The sequence below is a fragment of the Cannabis sativa genome, chromosome 3, assembly GCF_029168945.1.
Source record: "Cannabis sativa cultivar Pink pepper isolate KNU-18-1 chromosome 3, ASM2916894v1, whole genome shotgun sequence".
Lineage (NCBI taxonomy): Eukaryota > Viridiplantae > Streptophyta > Magnoliopsida > Rosales > Cannabaceae > Cannabis > Cannabis sativa.
This window is the reverse complement of record NC_083603.1, coordinates 58,433,728-58,454,027: the sequence shown is the minus strand read 5'-3', so window position 1 is coordinate 58,454,027 and position 20,300 is coordinate 58,433,728. Positions and strand designations below refer to the sequence as shown.

Genomic DNA, 20,300 nt, shown 5'->3' with positions numbered 1-20,300 from the left:
TTTTCTTTTAGTGACTTCCGAAGTTTCTTTGACGTATACTAATAAGAATGAGTCCCCAAGAGAATTTATTGAACATTTCCAAATCATCAACCAATCCCAATAATTTTGAGTCGATGTTAGCTTGTTTTTTATCTTCATGCATTAAGACTCCGAAGACGAACAAGAGTGAAGCCATCTTTAATATTTCATTGTTAACTTCATTCTTCTTTTGTGATTTTTTTCTTTTGGTTTTGGTCAGCTAATTATTTTAATTTGGTCTTTAAGTCTTCAATGGTGATGCATAAAGGTCTTTCACGAAAGTGTCTATCTTTGAATGATTTTGACTCAGTTTGAGATTCGCAACCTTTAGGGTACTTTGAGCATTTCAGTCCAAATATTATTGCATACTCCATCAATGAGAATCGGATTGGTATCCCATTCACGACAAACCACATCTCTGAATCTATGTAAGAATTTGCTTCTCGAACAAATAATAGCCACATCACTTGGCTAAAATGTCTATAGTCAGAAATATCGAGAAAGTGGTCGAACGGATATTCTTTAAATAATTTTAAGTGAGTCTGGTCATTCTTTAGTACATCATTAATGTGCCTTGTGATATCGTCCATCCGACTTTTTATACTTATTTTGCTCTCAAAATGTTCATTTTCCTTTAATATAGGAACCAATCGAGAAATCTTTTCCACCTGCAATAAATTAAACATAATCTTTCTACTATCTGAATAACATAAGAAAAATAATAATAAAATGAACAAATTCAAAAAATACTGGATGTGTTTTGTCTCGTGACACTGATGAAGGCTCTAATTGTTCTTCTCCATCGGATTCTTCTTGCTTTTCTCCATTGGATTCTACTTGTTCATCTCCATTAGATTCTGCTTGTTCTTCTCCATTCGATTCTGCTTATTCTTCTCCTTCCGATTCTGCTTGTTCTTCTCCATCTGATTTTATTTCTTTTTGTCTACTTGATACTGATTTTTCTTCTCCATTTGTTTTTTATTGTTCTTCAAAACTTTCCATTGACTGATTTAAATAAAAAGAGGTAATATTATATCAATCGAGTACAAACATAATAGTCAAGCTTTACCCACGAACGATTGAGCTCAACTCAAGACAGTTGAGCTTTATACTAACATTACAAGAATTTGGAGACTACATCTCGACCATGAATGGTCAAGCTCTACTCCGCATAGGTAACATTTCAAGACTTTTGAGACTACATTGGTCGAACTCTACTAAAAGCAATCGAGATTTATACTAACATTTTAATTATAATTTCGACCATTTATGTCCGAGCTCTACTAACACCAATCAAGCTATATAATATATCAAATAGACTTTGGAAATCTCAAACATATTTGGCAAAGTTCTACCTGTTTACCTCATCATTTGATTGAGTTGTTGTTGTGCATGGAGGAGTTGGTTCGTTCAAAGTCAACTGTTGTTGGATTAGTTGTTTTGGATCTATAATACTTGGTATTTTACTTCGTACCATTAAATTGCCAAAATATAGTATGTTAGAGTCGAGATTGGGTGATTGAGCAATTGCAACTTGAAAATGCTAATCATAAGTAAATATGCATAAGAGCCAATTAGTGCAAAAAATGAGAAATATATCACTCTTACTTAAGAAAACACAATATAATCTTTAATTTTAACCGCCAATTCATAAAATAATGTGATATTAATATAGTAGTATATTTATTTAAATTAGATAACAAAACAAATAAAATAAGATTTCTTCAAAAAATAAGAAAAAATAAATACATGAATTAGAGAACTAAAATCCAACCAAGCTAAAACTTAACTTTAAATATAACCAAAAAAAAATAATTAACTTTAAATTGAACACAAAAAAAAAAAAAAAAAAAATCTCAATTTATATTCTATTTGTTTTACACTAATTGTATTATGTTATGTGGATATATATATACATATATAATATGATATACAGAGCCAGTTATAAATAAGAATAATCTCTAAATTGTAATTATTATACATTTTCTAAGTTATTACCAAAGTATACCTCTATATATATCTATATTTTATAAATTTATTTATGTAAAATTTATAATTTTATTTAAATTATAATGAATATTATATTTACTCTAAAATTATGATATAGTATTAATGATTATTTATTATTATTGTTACGTTGATATTTTTTTTGTTTTTTTAATTTTTTTTTCTAGTATAACTCTATTTAGTTATAACCTCTCAATTAGAATAGAATATAATTTAAAGTGTATAGAGGTTCTACTGTATTTATATAAATTGAAAAATATATATAATGAAATTCACTAAAATGGTGATTAAACTAAAAAAAATTCTTTAGTTTTATTTATGAAAATTGCATTGATTACAAATTAAAGTTTTATTTTCTGGGATTTTAAAAGAATAAATGACAGATTTAAAGAGAAGTGATGAAGATGAGTTTATGAAAAAAAAAAATCTTAAAAAGAAATAATGAAGTGAAAAGAAAAAATAATTGTTAAGTTTATTATTGGGGTTAGTTGAAAAGAGAGAAAAGATAAAAGAAAAATAAAAAAAATATGGAAATAAACGTAAAGTTGTGTTTAAGTGAGTAAATTAATCAATTTACTAGTTAATAAAAAAAATTAAAAAATAAAATAATTATTTAGCAAAAAATGTTTTGAAAGAAAATTATTTAGCTGAATATTCACAAGACTACAGTTACTATTATTTTATATAATTATGTAGTATGCTATATTTACAGATATATTGACAAACAAGAAGTAATTAAATGAGGAGCATGTGTTGATTTGATCATATCCCTTGTACAATGTTGCCATGAACAGGAGAGTTGAGGCATCGGGTGTATAATTATGTAGTATGCTATATTTACTGATATATTGACAAACATAAAATGCAAATGGAACGAACGAAGAGTTCATTAGAAGAAATTAAATGAGCATATGTTGATTTGATCGATTCCCTGTACAATGCTGCCATGAAAACGTGTTCTCTCTCATTTGTGAAAACCAGAGTTCCTTAAAAAATTAAAAGATTTTATGTAACGTTACCAACTCTCAGTTTTGCAATGACAAAAACTTGAGTGTTATAGATGTAATACTTGTGCTAAGGATAATGTTCTCCACTTTATGGCACTTCTTCCCCAGTGCTATTATTAAAATGCAAAATGTAAAACCAGTGCTATCATTGTTCTTTTTTGGCATGTGTTGAACATCGAAACGCCATTAAATACGGGAATACAGTTCCTAAATCTGATGCTCTTTTGGAATTGTATTTGTATCAGCAGTATCTCGATGAGTTCTAATCAACTATCAATTTCTCCACTAAACCAATGGCTTAAACACGATATTAAAATGGAAGCCACAAAATCATGGTTTCCTCATGATGAAGTAATATCTAGCTTGAATAAGGGTGAAGTTGGCCCAAAACTGGTGTGAAGAAATTGAGTCTTGACAGTAATTCCCGCAATAAAACATGTTCTCATTTTGATGCTATTATGTTTGTGCTCTTCATATAAATTGTGGCGGTAAGAAAATATTGAAAGAGATAGGAATTAACCTAAAAAAAGTAGTAACTAATATAATTCTACAGCAACTCAATAGCAGCAGAAGCTGATGCTTAAAACTTATTATTATTGTGCAATCAGTTTAATCACACCACAAAAAAAAAAAAACTTTCATAATCAACAAAATTTAATAAATAAGAGCTTAGTTGAAAACTTAGCTGCCTAAAGATAATTGACATCTAAAACTAAATGAAGCCGAAAAAGAACAATACTGAAAAACATTTGCATTTAAAATGAAGGCCTTCATATACTATCCAGCGGAATTTAATCACATGAGGTGACTTTGGAGCCTATACTATGTATAAAGCTTCCACAAAATCACCATTCAAATCTCCGTTCTTAAAACAATCACAAGGCCAATTTACACTTACAGCATTACAAAAATAATTAAAAAAAAATATTCTTAAGTAAATATAGCTTCAAGCCTCAGCGGTAGTGACAATTACAAATCATCATAATTATTTCTGATAATACGTGCATTAAAATGCATCATTGGCAAAGCAAAACCATTAACTAAAAAGCTAACAAATTCAATTAAAATGAAAAAGTTTTCATAGTATTAAACATGATAGTATGCATCAGAGAGATTCCCAGCGACAAATCATCAACACTCCATGGAGTTCTGATGTCCCTGTCTATTTTATCGTCACTTGCATAAAACATAAATGTTAGTTGAAATTGAATTGCAAATAAACAAAATCTCATAAAACTTTTGAACTTTGTGGGAAGAAAAAATCATCAGAGAGATTCCCAAAGACGTGTCAACATCCTCGAAATGAGTACTGATGTCCCTGTCTATTTTATCATCACTTGAAACAACCCACAAAACGAAAGAAATTTAAACCCAGAAAAGGAATCATCAAATTAACAAACAAATACAACTATAATGAATTAAAAATTGGTACCTCGGTAGGAATTATCAACCAAACGATCTACAAAGCTGCAAGAGGATAGGAAGAGCCTCAAAAGCCTCAGATTTAAGTTTTTTTCATAGAGATTAATCTCAAAGTATATTTAAAAACCATCATAGGCAAAGGCACAAGTAAACACATTAAAGAGAAAAAATAATAAAAACACACCTGATCAAACAATAAGAAAATCAAAAAAGGTCGATAGTAGGTTGAAGATGTATAGAGGTTTAAGATGTGTTTTGATATTAGGGTTTTTGCTTAGACTGAATATATATAGTAGTGAAGAACTGAAGGACTAGGGCACCAAAGTGAGGCGTACGGCAATTTCCACAAACACTTTTGCCTATAGATTTCTGTTCTGGAGTTCCATTGGACTAGAAGAAATGTCCGTGAGTTGAAAGTCCAAACTTTGTATTGGGCTAAAATGTCACCCAATGGACTGGGCCTAGGTCACGTCACAACATACCTATGCACTACCATTGAAGCCCATAATTTAAAATTTAGGCTTTTGTTTCTGGATTTTTACAAAAGATGACTAAAAATCAATTTTTTTTTTCTTTTTTTTTTCTTATGATGACAAGTTTTTCTTTTTTAACATAATACTTTCTCTTTTTTACATTTATACGGCTGTTAAGTATTTAGCACCCGTATGGTAGGCAGGATTGCACTGAATTGGACTGAAATAGATTGGACTGGACTGGATAAGATTGAATTATGCTGAAAGTAATCCTGTGCTTGGTTTAAAAGTAGACTGAACTATTTTATTAATCTCATTACCAAAATATTTTTGGGCCGAGACCATCATTACTTCTTGTTATATTTTGAATCGTGTTTACATTAGGCCCAACATGAATAAAACTCCTTGTGAGCTTTGGCAAGGAGCAAATTACACTGTATACCCTTTTTATATTGTCCTCTTTTATTTTTACCTTCTTTTTTAAAATCTATCATTTTTACCTCTTTTTTTAAACATTGTACCAATTTTGCCCCTGTCACTTCAAGATACCCTCCATGTGATTCTCTTATGTAAGGGTATTCTGGGTACAATACATATAAAAAGAGGTATGTTTCAAATAAATATAAAATTAGAGGTAAATTTGATTAATTGATGAATAAAAGAGGCATTTTTCAACTTACCCCTTTGGCAAGGGAGAAAGCCCAACATTAGCTATTTTAGAGTTTTTGGATGCAAATGCTATATTTTAAATACCAAGGACAACCTTAGAAAATTTGATGCAAAATCCGATGTTTGAATTTTTATAGAGTATTCAACACATAGTAAAGCTTATAGAATTTATAACAAAAGAATTAATGTTGTTGAAGAATCTATTCATGTTGCTTTTGATGAGACTAACCCGCCTACAAGCAAAAGTTTAGATGATGATGTTGTAGGTTTGGGAGATGAGGTTCAAAATCTTGAAATTGGAGAGACTTCAAATGCTCCTTCACAAACTCCCAAAGAAGAACCACCCGTGGAAACGGTAAATGAAAGTCAAGGTATGAATATTGAATATTGAAGTTGAAATTAAGAATTTAGAATTTACATAAGAGTATATTTTTTTTATTCTATTTTTTGAAAAATATTGTATTTTTAGAAAATAAAAAATATTGTTTAATACTTAATGTTTATTCAATTTATATATATATTTTTTAACATTAATTTAAACTATAACTATTTTAATCTAGAAAGACATATACCATACATTTATTTTTTAAAAATAAATTATTTGAACACTAAAAACTAACAACAATAAAAAAAAATAAATAAATAAAGATCGGTTTAAACGGGTTAACCCGACCAAACTGACGAAAATCATTGGGCAGGTTACACTTTTTTCTATTTTTGCATTGGACGGGTTACAATTAAATATTTACAACCCGACATTTATATTGGATTGGTAAAAATACACCATGACCCGACCAAACCGACCGATATACACAGGGCCGACCTTGAAATTTAGTGGGCCATAGGGGAAAAAAATATTTTTCGGCCCTCATTTAGAAAAAAAATATGGTATTTTTCAAAATTGATAAAAAAAAATGTGTAATTCTAAAAGGGGATAAATTTTTTTTGGGCCCCTGAGCTAGGTGGGCCCTAGGCACAGGCCTAGCCCGCCTATGCTCAGGACCGACCCTGGATATACACCCCTAGTATTATCTCAACTAGTGAGGGGACCATGGGCCTATATAACCGAGCTTTTAATAAGTAGATCTAGAATTTACCAAGTAAAATCCCTAACTTATTAATTCCTCCTTGTGATACTATAGATTCATAATTACACTTTCAATTATACAGAATACTCTATATGTACCAAGATATGGATACGTTATGATTATCCATTGTTACAATCTAAATAGTCAAAGATCCTCTATAGATGATCTACATCGAATAGGCACAAATTTACCGTTCTACCCTTCAATGTATTTTATCTTTAAAATGCTTAGCTACTTATAAATGATATTTCAATAAATTAATATAATTGCTGAAATTAGGCATCAATCATTTATCTTTATTAATCCAAGCTCAAAAGAAATCATCGTTTCATTTCTAAATACTTATAGAAGTTATAAATTCTATATCTATGATTAGCGCTCCCACTTACTTGCACTATCATGTTCCCAAGATGTAAGTGTTCACCCGACAAGATTTTAACGAAAAACTTTAAGAACATAAATAATACAGTTGAGCTGAACATAACCATATCAGGATCAAGATCCATAGACCTAAGATCAACCAATGATATAACGATAAGTTTATAATATCTTATCCAAGTTCAATATCGGTTTAATCTAATGTATACTCCATACATGTGATACTAGTATACTTCGCCAATGCCCTGGAAAGTACATAACACTAATCCAAGGTGTACGTATACCTTATCGCTGATTATCGTGTCAGTCTAAATCCAGTGTACTGACAAATCATGGGACTTAAACTTTTGAACATATAATCATGATTATATTCCACTGTGCTGATTTCTGGACTTAATAGAATTTATACATTAAATATACAATCATGAAATAAATCATATGAACCATGCAACATAAAATGATTTCTGATATTTTATTAATTAGTAAATCTGATTATATTAAAATGGGTTTTATTTAGGGCACAAAACCCAACACTCTGCGCGCATGTGTTGCTCCCTTAAATATTTTTATTTTCAAACTTTAAAAAATCATAACTAATTCAGTTAAGTTCTGTAAAAGCCTAAATTCATTCATTTTCATCTACTTTCCAGAAAAAATACTTTCAGTGTGAAACTAAAAATATTTTTTGTCGAAAATTCGTAATTCACAAACATTCATCAAATAAGCACATAAACCAACATGAACACATCCAAGTCATTGTTTTAAATTCATATTTCATGAAAGTAATGTTGGGTTTTATGCCCTAAATAAAACTTCATTTCAATGTAATCCAGTTTATTCAACATCAATAAAGAAACAGAAGTATTTTTCATTCATTTGTGTGTGTTTTGGTTCATGTTATCAATTGCTTGTCTATTTGATTTATAAATTCATCTGAAACCCTTTTCACATACTTGATCCTGTTTATTATCTTGTCAACACTTTGGAAAGTAAACATGACTATGTGAATAAAGTTTCCTAGATTTATCAGACACAGGGTTTTACTGATATGATAATCTACAACAGAGTTTACTTGCATTTGGAGAAATGTTATGTTCTTTTGAGAGCATTGGTTAAAGTAAAGCTCAGGTTGGGTGCATGGAGTATGCATCGGAAGGGACCGATATTGAACTTTGACTTAGATTTATTAAACTTACCGCAATATCTATTCAAGTCAATATCGCCTAGTTGATCCTAGATCAAATGATCTTAATCCTGTTATGATTAGGCTCAATCTCAAGAGGTTATTCGAGTTCTTTGTTTTGTTAGTTAAGCCTACTTTTAGGTCAAGGTGATACGTACATTTTGGGAACACAGTAGTGCAATTGAGTGGGAGCGCTAACATAAACATGGAATCTATAGCTTCTATCTGGTGAATAGTAAGTAAAGGATGATCTCCTTCGAGCTTGACCAAACGAAAATAAATGGTGGAGTACTCATTTCACATAAGCTGAAATATTATTTATACGGGGTTAAGTGTTTTAAGGATAAAATACATTGTAGGGTGTAACGGTAATCTAATCCCTTTACAGCGCAGATCATTCATATAGAGGATCATTGATCAAATTAGGATTATAACAATGGATAACTAATGATGTGTCTGTTGGAAATTATTTTACCACGATCTTAGATCTACTCACAAGTATGTTGATTAACACCCTAAATATGAACTTTCTAAAACGATGAAATAAACACGTATAAAGTTAAAGAAACCTTACATTGGTTGCAGCGGAATAATATGACTCCTTCCGTTCAGATATCTAGCCATTGATTCCTTTCTGTAGCAAAGCATTATCAATATCTGAACCTGGATCTCTTTCTCTGAATCTTTGATGCTGAAACCTCCTTCTTGCTAAAAGTCTTTCTTCACGATCTTCCTCACTATGATTGAGGTATCACTTGCTGTGTGTGGGCACTACTCATACACTAAGAATTTCGAAATCTCAATGAGGAAGAGAGAGAGAGTGGATTCGGCCAAAGATAGGGAGAGAGAAGGCTCAGTTTTTTCTGAATGAAAAAGTAGAAAATTTAAGTGTAATTTTCCTCAAGCCTTCACTATCTATTTATAGCACTCCACTAGGGTTAGCTTTGAATTATTTGGCATTAAAATAATGAAAATATCAGAGGTAAATTCCTATAAAAGTGGTCGTCCCTATACTAGTGGATTTGGGCCTCACTTTTTGCAATTTTGCAGTTTTACCTTTTCTGCATCTGATTTTCTCAAAAAGGCCAATTTTCTAATTCAACCATTTAAATGCTAATTCTAACTATTTAATAACTATAAATAATTATTAAATAATATTGTCATTTATCATATTTATTAATTGAACCATACAAAGTATCATAATTAACAAATATGTCCCTAAAACTCTTTCTTTACAATTTCGCCCTTACTTAGTGAAAATTTCACAAATAGACATAGTCTAATTTGAGAATTATAATTGATTAATCAAAACCAATTACAGGAGTCTTACAAGCAATATTATCTCAACTAGTGCGGGGACCATGGGTCTATATAACCGAGCTTCCAATAAGTAGATCAAGAATTTAGCACTAAAATTCACTAACTTATTAATTCTTTGTTGAATCCACGCATAGAACTTAGAATTGCACTCTCAGTATATAGAATGCTCTATATGTACCACCATATAGATGCATCATTAGTTATCCATTTTTATAATCCTAATTTGATCAATGATCCTCTATATGAATGATCTACACTGTAAAGGGATTAAATTACCGTTACACCCTACAATGTATTTAAAACACTTGACCCCGTATAAATGATATTTCAGCTTATGTGAAATGAGTACTCCACCATTTATGTTCGTTTGGTCAAGCTCGAAGGAGATCATCCTTTGCTTACTATTCGCCAGATAGAAGCTATAGATTCCATGTTTATGATAGCGCTCCCACTCAATTGCACTACCGTGTTCCCAAAATGTACATATCACCCTGACTTAAAAGTAGGCTTAACTAACAAATCAAAGAACACGAATAGCCTTTCAAGATTGAGCCTAATCATAACAGGATTAAGAACATTTGATCTAGGATCAACTAGGCGATATTGACTTGAATAGATATTACGGTAAGTTTAATAAATCTAAGTCAAAGTTCAATATCGGTCCCTTCCGATGCATACTCCATGCATCCAACCTGAGCTTTACTTTAACCAATGCTCTGGAAAGAACATAGCACTTCTCCAAATGCAAGTCAACTCAGTTGTAGATTATCATATCAGTAAAACCCTATGTCTGATAAATCTAGGAAACTTTATTCACATAGTCATGTTTACTTTCCAATGTGTTGACGGCACAATAAACAGGATCAAGTATGTGAAAAGGGTTTCAGATGAATTTATACATTATGTATATATAATCATGAAATAAATCATGTGAACCATGCAACATTAAATGTTATTTCTGATCTATATTAATAAGTAAATCTGATTATATTGAAATGAGTTTTATTTAGGGCATAAAACCCAACAAACTCCCACTTGCACTAATATAAAACAAAAAGTGTGTTTCAAATAATCTCAACACCTTGATATACAAATCAAGTGTAGTAGTAGTAAACTCCTCGTAATAGGATCTGAAAGGTTGAATTAAACACAACCTTTTCTCCACCATTACTCTTCCTTTAATCACAAAATCATTGATAATGTGAAATTTGTAACACCCTAACTAACATAGGCGTATTACGTGATTTTTAAACATACTGTGCAGCTCGTTGCTAATCAACGAGGTTTATGGAAAAACGTGATTAATTAAAATTTTGCTTTTTAATTAAACTTATAAAACAATATTACAAAAGACTCGGGATCCCGATTATAAAATCATTTACAAAAAGATTTAACTGTTTAACTGTTACATAAAATAAAAGTCGTCTAACGACCAGTTCCAAAAATCAGCCTCGCTGTCCCGATGATCGTACGCTCCAGGCCTAACCGCCCCGACATGTACAATCTTCACAAGCTCGCTCACGGTCCATCAGCTTTAGCCTTGCCTTTACCTACACATAAACGTAGATCTGTGAGTCGACAGACTCAGTAAGAAAAGCATAATAATACTCATACATAATCCCGGTTATGACCAGACGCCCATACCCCTGATCATAACCCTAACTGCCGTGTCCAACACGATACTGAGTCCCGCTACTGCCGTGTCCAACACGGTACTGAGCCACTACTGCCATGTCCAACATGGTACTGAGTTCTGAACGTTCATAGGGACGGTACTATTGACACGTAACAACCTGATCGGTCGAACCGGTCATACTCCGGCTGCTGGTCATACTCCAGCCTGTACCGACGTGTTACTATATCCTCCTAATCGGTCGAACCGATCATACTCCGGCTGCTGGTCGTACTCCAGCCTGTACCGACGGGATACGTCAATAGTACGGAACCACCAACCAAGTGTCAGCCTGATCGGTCGAACCGGTCATACTCCGGCTTCTGGTCATACTCCAGCCTGTACCGACGTGACAGGGTTGGATGGTTCGAAGCCAACATACATAACTAATGTAATCTAATAGGCTTCATACATGCTCGCTAAACATGTAATCTACATATGCATACTGTTATACTAATCTTACCTGGATTCCGAATTCAGGTGTGTGCCGTCAACCCGACCGGAACTTTAGCCGAGCGGCGGACATGTGCTCCTAAACCATAAAAATCACAACACTATAAGTGACACGCTAAATCACTTCCCGGGGACTTAAACTAGGAACTAAAAGTTTCCCTATCGATAAAAAGCATGGCAATACCCCCTAAAACATAAAAACGAGGAAAAACACGGGTTCTGAAAATTCCCCAACCGGTAGACCGATTGCCCAACCGAAATTCCGGTTCTGGGAAATTCAGGACCCTCATCCGGAATTCCGGATGCACAACCGGAATTCCGGTTCCTCGCAGGCAGCAACAATCAAATTTTCATATCTCAACCAATTCAACCCCAAATTGATTCAAACTTTCTAGACCTGCTCTAGATACCCCAAAGAACATTTCCAAGGCATTAAACTAACCCAGAATTCACAGATACAAAATTTTCCATTAAAGCTCAAGCTTTGAGTTCTAAACTCAAACTTGAGCAAATCCCTCTAACATGCAATCAAACCTGGTTAATTCTACTTATACAAGCATATCTAACCCTCTGAAAACAACTAAAAACATCGAGCAACAATACAGCAACAAATTACACCATTTCTTTCAAAAATCATAACTTTTTCACATAAAAATCTAACCAACTAGAACAAGAACTCAAGCATGCAATTCAATCTCATTAAACCTACTGAATTCAACACTTTAGTCACAGAAACAACAACAACAATAACCAGCAGCAACAACACCAAAAACATCATGCATTAATCATCATATTTTCACCATTTTTTCTAAAATTACAACAAGAAAAGGTTAGAAACTTTACCAAAGATTTGAAGAACACTTAGATTGGATGAAACTAGCTTGAAAATTGAAGAAAAATCCAGCCCTTGAACCCCAAGCTATCAGCCGAAAAAGAGAGAGAGAAAAGAGAGAAAAAGCTTTTCTAATTTTCTAATTTTTTAAACTTAGAGATTTTTTTTGATAAAATGAATTAAACCCACATAACATATAACCTCATTTCAGCCAACATTAATAAAATAAACAACATTTATTTTTCAAATAATAAGGTCACAAAAAGACAAAAAGTCATTGGGGCAAAAAGACCATTTTGCCCCTCCATACTAAAATCACATAAAAATCACTAAAGGGGTATTTTTGGGAAATTCTAAATTCCCGGCCATTCCCGACATTCCCAATGTCTAATAAACCGTCCCAAACTAATAACATGCTAAGTTGTGATTTCTACTGAGCCAAACACCGAGTTCCAAAATACCGGGCACCGGAAATACAAAATATGAAAACTACTGAATAACATAACCATGCATTTCTGAATTCCATAAATAACAGTATAATAAATTATTTAAATAGCTATAAATAATTTCATAAATAATCATAAACACTGCTAATTTCCAAATTAACTAAGCGGGCTTTACAAAATTCCTCTCTATATGTCTACTCTCTTGGGATACTGGATTCTATATCTTTGGCAACTACTTTTGGTTAATTAGGAAATCAACACTAGAAGTTTAAGGCAATTTGGAATGATGCCAAAAATGTATAGAACTTTCCTTAGACTGAATAAGTACCTTTCCTGCAGCTTTAACATTCAGTCTCTCTCTGGAAGACCTAGAGACTTCAGATAGGTTTTTACACTTCTCCAAAATTACTATTCCACCCCCAGAGTAACCACCATCTTATCAGAAAGATTTACTAGCACAAAAGCAAATTTTGAAATCTGATATGATGTAGTCTAAGAGTTTTAAACACACCCTTATAGACTAACATATAGTTCATCTTCATTATCTTAAGATTTACTTGATTGTCTTCCAATGTTCTTCTCCTGGATTAATCTGATACCTACTCATTACTCCCACTCAACAGCAGGTGTCTGGTCTAAGGCATGCAAAAGCATATCTAAGACCTGTCACTGTTGATATAAGAAATTCTTTCATGGCTTTATCTTTTCTGGAATAGTTGAGACTTTTCCTTAGATAAATAAAATCTATGTCTAAGAAGTTGTGAAGCTTCTATAGATTGCCATTAGAAAGAAAATGCTTCAGCATCTTACTAAAGTAAGTTGCTTGCATTAGAGTAAGTAATTACCAGGTATACCACAAGCCATAGGTTTAGATAAACTCAAACCTATAATACTAGGAACAGGAAGTTTGTTAAGTCCATATAATAGACTTATTAACTAAAATTTCCTTTTATGTCCTTGTAATAGAAAACTTTAGGTTATTCCATGTGAATGGATTAAACCATAGTTCTATTGGCTTTTCTTCTTAGTTTCTTATCTTGACAATCCATTACTTGTTTAAACTCACAATGGATTTTAATCACTAGTGTCTCCCAAGTCATGAGAAGGTGAGTTCCTAGAAACTCTCCCACTACGACAAGGTACCGTGAATTATGTCGAAGAAAACTAAATGGTATTGATCTCTTCGGTTGTGACAAGACAACAGAGGCAGTGGGATCATCATATGTTATATAAGATGATAGAACACTTTTGGAATCAAGGAAAATATCTCCTTTAATGCTACTTGTTTTCAGACTTAGTCATTATCTTAGAAAAGTAGTATTTGTTTGAACAAACACTTTCTTATCTATTGACAATGGGATGGTCCACCCCTAATCACTTAGAACAGCTAACAAACCATGGTTAACAGTTCTAGCTTTTCTTAAGATTTTGATTAGGTCATCCATGAATCTAGTAATGATTTACATTAAGTATACAACCATTACATCATTCTGAAATTGTATTACCATAGAAGGAATTAGGCAACGACTAGTAACTAATCATCAATATGCAACTCGAAATTTCTGGGGAGGTAAGTTTGGATATAATTCAAAAATCAATTTAATGATCTTTGAACTGCATATCTACTAACTATTTCTCCACCCCTATCAGTTCGCAAGATCTTTAACCACTTACCTTAATGGTTTTAACCATTACTAGAAATTAATGAAATTTTTAAACATTTCAAATTTCTTGCTAAATGGTATAATCTAGAGTTATCGTTTTAAGAATACAACGAAAAACTCATATCCACCCCTGAATGTACATCCATCTGCGAATGAGATGAACTACTTTCAGTGGATATAGGCATATTAACTCTTTGCAGAGATTGATCTTGTCAAATCCACTATGAACAAGATACAAATGCCATAGATTAAAAAAAATGTGGTAGTGTCTTTTGATGACTTAGGTTTAGTTACATCAAAGAGTTCTTAGAATATTGCAAGTGGATCCTGGTCACAGAATACCTAACTCATATTCCATATAGTTTTAATCCATTAATAGAAGATAGATATTAAACACTTGAGAAAGTGTAACTGTATTGTATTCTGGAATTAGAAATATAAGAAAATTTCTATTTGGAATCTAAAATTAAAGTCAAAGACTTAAATTTATACCAAATATAATGAGTAATTCTATCTTGGACCAGCACTATTAATACAAACTCTAAGTCAGATTTGCCCATACAAGTAGGAGATTTCTAAGATTGAGGATTTATATCAATTGGGAATAGAATTTCGGGATTATAATCATATGCGTCATTTAAATTTCTTAAGAGAAAATATAGAATGACATGAAATGATTTATAGACCATTCATCCAATGATATGTCATTGAGCTAATTCGAAATGAATAAGCTAAGAGGAATTAAAATAATTTCGTATTTAAATAAGAATCCAACGATGCTCCGATTAACGCGGGTCAAAGTAATCTTGTTTATAAATCTTCTTGTTTCATATCGTAAAAATACTAGTCTAAGGTGTCATCAATTGATGAACAGCTAGATGTTGTATATACAATATTTATCTTTCGAGATCTAACACTATTATGAATGTCTAATGGTGAAAATCCATTAGGGATTTATCTCATTAGATAAACAAACCAAGTTAGACCAACAATGAAGATTCGAAATTAAACTACAACTTAATAACAGAAAATAACATGGTTCAATATAAATTCATACACAATTCAGAAATTATTAAACATATAGCAAGTAGGAATGACCAGTGAAAATACTAAAACATACAATCCTAAATAATTTCCAAGGTTTCCAACAAACTGATACAGTGTCCCGGTAGGCGAGAGTCAAAGTATCATTCATTGAATAGAGTTGTCAGCTCATCTAAAATGCAAACCATTCTAGCAACCTTTTATTCGATGAAAATAAGAATCCAACGTTGTCCCGGTAGGCGAGAGTCAAGGTTATTCTCATTTTATGAGCTTCCACCATTGTTTCATGTTTCATAAGTTTATCTCTAAGTAGTCACCGTAGGGGAGAGTCTAATAGAGACGAAAACTTACAAAACACTTATCAAATGAGATCTTACGGTGTTAAATGCGTTCAACGAATAACCATCCATAGGGGGACGAAGTCTAGCGTCTCGAGGTTATATTGAAAACATTTAACTTTTGTAAGACCAACAATGGAGATCGAATATCTTAATAATAATTAAGCTCATTATTTAAAGTGAGTTGTATTTTCTTTTATTCTCTTTATTTAGCTATTTATTTTCAATATATATTTATTTAATTAAAATTTCCAATTTAGAATGAAAAATTCTAAATATAAATTTTAATTTAATATTTATAAATTTTACTTAGATGGATATGAATTATTTCCATCTTAGTAATAATTTCCAATAAATATTTAGAAAAATATTCAATTTAAGTTGTTACAAAATTAATTTAATTAATTTACAACTCAAATTTAATTTTCTATAAATATATATATTGCATTTCGAAAAATTAAAGTATTTAAGAATACAATTTTCGAAATTGCATATTAAAATAAAAAATAAATCCTGGAAAAATTATTCTAATTTAATGTTGGCCAAAAATTAATTAATAAAATTAATTTACAACAAAAAATATAATTTTCTTATTTAATTAAATATGTATAAGAAAAATTTCAAATATTTAAGTATGATGATGAAAATCAACTTAAATATTAAATTTCTATTTAATTAAATACACTAGAAAAATACTTCAAGCAAAAATATCATCTATCTAGATTTTCCTTTGACTAATTAATTCAATTTCTAATAATATACTTTAATTCAATTTATTTTAGATTAATCAATAAATGAAAAAAAAAAATCATTGATTTAAGTTGATCCAAGAATTAATTAAAATAAATAATTAATTTACAACTTAATCTATTTTTCAAGATAGATTCAAAATCATCTTGCATTATGAAATGCAATTTCGAAAATTGATTAATAAAATGAAGAAAAATATATTTTACTTCATTTATTTTAATTAATCATTAAATGAAAAAAATCATTGATTTAAGTTGGTCCAAAATTAAAATAAATAATTTACAACTTTAATCTATTTTTCAAATAAAATTCGAAATTCCAACATTTAAGAAATGCAATTTCGAAATTTGATTAATAAAATAAAGAAAAATATATTTTGAAAATTATTTAAATTTGGTTGAAAAAATAAATTTCAACTAAAATAATTTTCTATTTAATTAAGTGTCATGAAAAAGAAATATTTAAGTATCATGATGAAAATCAACTTAGATATTTAATTTTCAAATTAATTAAATGTATTAAATTCAAGAAATAAATAATTAAGTGTACAGAAGGCTTAATTATTAATCTCTAGTTTAATACTAGGAAAAAATATACTTAAAATAAATTGTACCAAAATTAATTATTTAAATAATTAATTTCACAATGTATAATATTTTCCTATTTAATATTAGAAATAATAAGTTGTCTAGAAATAACTATCTAGAAAATATCTTATTTGACTAAGTATCTTTTCCACAAAATTTGAAAAAATATCTAATTTAAGTTGTATTAGAAAAAATCTAGAACTTAAATATTTTCAAATTTAAATTTAATTAAATATCAAAAATTAAGTTGTAACCACTTAATTTGAAAATATTCCATTTTAAGTTAATATTCGAAAAGATATTAACTTAAAAAATATTTAAAATATTCCATTTTAAGTTAATATTCGAAAAGATATTAACTTAAAAAATATCTAAAGAATGTTAATAACCAATGCCTAAAATTCCTCAACTTAATTTTGAAATTTGAAATTAAAAAGATATTCAGATTTAAGTTGGTTAGTTGTAGATAGCTAAATATCAACTTAAATAGGAATATTTAATGAAAAATTTAAATTAAGCTCCAGAAAGAATCTATATGGTTATAATTCTGTATTTAATTAAATACAAGAAAATACATATAGTTTAGCTTAGAATAAAGAATTCTTTAAACTATAATTTTCTTAAATTAATTTCAAAATAAATGAAATTAATTATGTTGCTAATCAATTTTATTAGATTAAACTAGTGTAATTAACCTAGTACAGTTGTTCAAATCAGGCAAATGGGCCTTCACAATTGGGGTGGTTCATGTGAGGGGGTGCTGGGTTCAGTATGTCGTACCCACTTCTATGGCTCCCAACTCTCACACAAGGCCCAAAAGAGAGGAATTTAACCTTATAAGAACAACTGTTATTAATTGAATAAGCCCAATAACTAAATGGGACTAAATAAATTCTATCAAGAACTATGATAATTTATTTTAGCAACAACAACCTATATGCATCTATAATAAAATTAAACATATAGGCTCACACAGGTACACTTTGGATGGGTCCTATCATGTTGCTAGGTCATACACAGATGAAAGAAGATTGTAAATTTACCTGTTACAAATTATTATCTTGACCAAGGGAGCCATCAAATCATTAGATCTGGAAAAAAGTAACCATGGCTATTTGCAATCAAGTAATAATAGGTTTTGAAAACTTACACACAAGCTAAAACACATACTCCTGCAACAAGGTTAGCTGGATAGTTGGATGTAGGATTTATTTAATTTTAAATTAAATAATTAATTTCGAAAATAATTAATTAAATAAAAAAATAATTTTCAAAATTTTTTTTAAAAAAATATTTGAAAAATTCGAAAATTTAAAAATAATTTAAATTTAAAATTAAACATACAATTTTGAAAAATTAGGTTTCAACCAACTTAAATATCAATTCAAAATTTGCTAACTACTTTTAAAAATTTAAATGTTATTTTATAAATAAAAATTAAATAAAAAATCAAAAAAGATATAAGAATATCTTTTTCAGATTTTAAATGTAATTTAAATAAATAAAATAACAAAATTTAAAAGTTAGCAAAATATCTTACATCTTTTTAAAATTACATGATGATAGTTATCTTATTTTAAATTTAAATAAGGTCAAATTATTTCAAAAAAATTAATTTAAAATATCTAAAATCTGACCTTAAATTTAAAAATAAGATAAGATATAATCAAATTTAAAAATAAGATAGATTATTAAGCAAATAAGATAGATACTAACAATTTTTAAATTCAAATTACACTAATATTGTAAAGCCCGCTTAGTTAATTTGGAAATTATCAGTTAATTGTGATTAATTATGAAATTATTTATAGCTATTTAAATAATTTATTATACTGTTATTTATGGAATTCAGAAATGCATTGTTATGTTATTCAGTAGTTTTCATATTTTGCATTTCCGGTGCCCGGTATTTTGGAACTCGGCGTTTGGCTCAGTAGAAATCACAACTTAGCATGTTATTAGTTTGGGACGGGTTTTAGACATTGGGAATGTCGGGAATGGCCGGGAATTTAGAATTTCCCAAAAATACCCCTTTTGTATGATTTATGTGATTTTAGTGTGGAGGGGCAAAATGGTCTTTTTGCCCCAATGACTTTTGTCTTTTAGTGACTTGATTAAATTGAAAAATAAATGTTTAAGTGTTTATTTGATGGCTGAAATAAAATGGGATAAGTGGCATTATGTGTATTTCCTTCATTCTTTTACAAACACTTAGAAAAAATTAGAAAAAACTCTCTCTTTCTTTCCTCTCATTTTCGGCCAAGCTTGGGAGCAGCTAGGGCTGGATTTTCTTGGTGAATTCAAGTTATTTTAGCAAGATCTAAGTAATCCTAGACAAGGTAAACCTTGCTCTAGCTTCTTTTCATGTTCTTTGAAATTTTGGATGAGTTTTAATGTGATGCATGCTTGATTATTTGTTATTGTTGCTGCTGAAATCTTGTTGTTGTTTCTGAATTGTAAGCATGTTAAATTGAGGTGATTTAAGCTGTTAGAAATGCATGTTTAGTACCTTGTTTAAAGCCATGATTTTTCTAAGCAAAATATGTGATTTTTGAAGAAGTATAGTGAATCTGTTTCTGTGATGTTGCTGTTGTTTTTAATAGTTTTCAGAGGTGATTTTATGCTAGTTTAAGTAGAATTAAGCTAGTGGAATGCATGATTAGGTGGTTTTGCTCAAGTTTGAGTTTAGAACTCAAAGCTTGAGCTCCAATGGCATTTTTCGTGTTTGAGGTTTCTGGGTTGTTTTGATGCCTTGGATATGTTCTAGGGAAGGTATAGAACAGGTCTGGAAAGTTTGAGGTGATTTGGGGTTGATTTGAGCAAGATATGAAAATTTGTTGTTGTCGCTCGCGAGGAACCGAATTCGGTTGTGCATCCGAATTCGGATGGGGGTCCCGACTTCCCGAACCGGAATTCGGTTGGGCAACCTGCCTACCTATTGGGGAATTT

At 30.4% G+C, this 20,300-nt stretch overlaps 1 long non-coding RNA gene and 4 other non-coding genes across 5 annotated transcripts; all 5 read right to left on the bottom strand.

Moving 5' to 3' along the window:
- Positions 1 to 3,758: 3,758 nt before the first annotated feature.
- LOC133035822 (uncharacterized) lies at positions 3,759 to 5,333 on the bottom strand. The gene is made up of 2 exons (XR_009686943.1): positions 4,639 to 5,333; positions 3,759 to 4,499 (listed from the first exon to the last, which is right to left on the bottom strand). It is a non-coding gene; the product is annotated as an uncharacterized LOC133035822 (long non-coding RNA).
- On the bottom strand, positions 3,982 to 4,057 carry LOC115711850 (small nucleolar RNA snoR122). The gene has a single exon (XR_004010718.1). It is a non-coding gene; the product is annotated as a small nucleolar RNA snoR122 (small nucleolar RNA).
- LOC115711827 (small nucleolar RNA R44/J54/Z268 family) lies at positions 4,132 to 4,216 on the bottom strand. Its single transcript, XR_004010697.2, has one exon. It is a non-coding gene; the product is annotated as a small nucleolar RNA R44/J54/Z268 family (small nucleolar RNA).
- Positions 4,292 to 4,376, bottom strand: LOC115711828 (small nucleolar RNA R44/J54/Z268 family). The gene has a single exon (XR_004010698.1). It is a non-coding gene; the product is annotated as a small nucleolar RNA R44/J54/Z268 family (small nucleolar RNA).
- LOC115711825 (small nucleolar RNA Z267) lies at positions 4,525 to 4,594 on the bottom strand. Its single transcript, XR_004010695.1, has one exon. It is a non-coding gene; the product is annotated as a small nucleolar RNA Z267 (small nucleolar RNA).
- Positions 5,334 to 20,300: the final 14,967 nt, after the last annotated feature.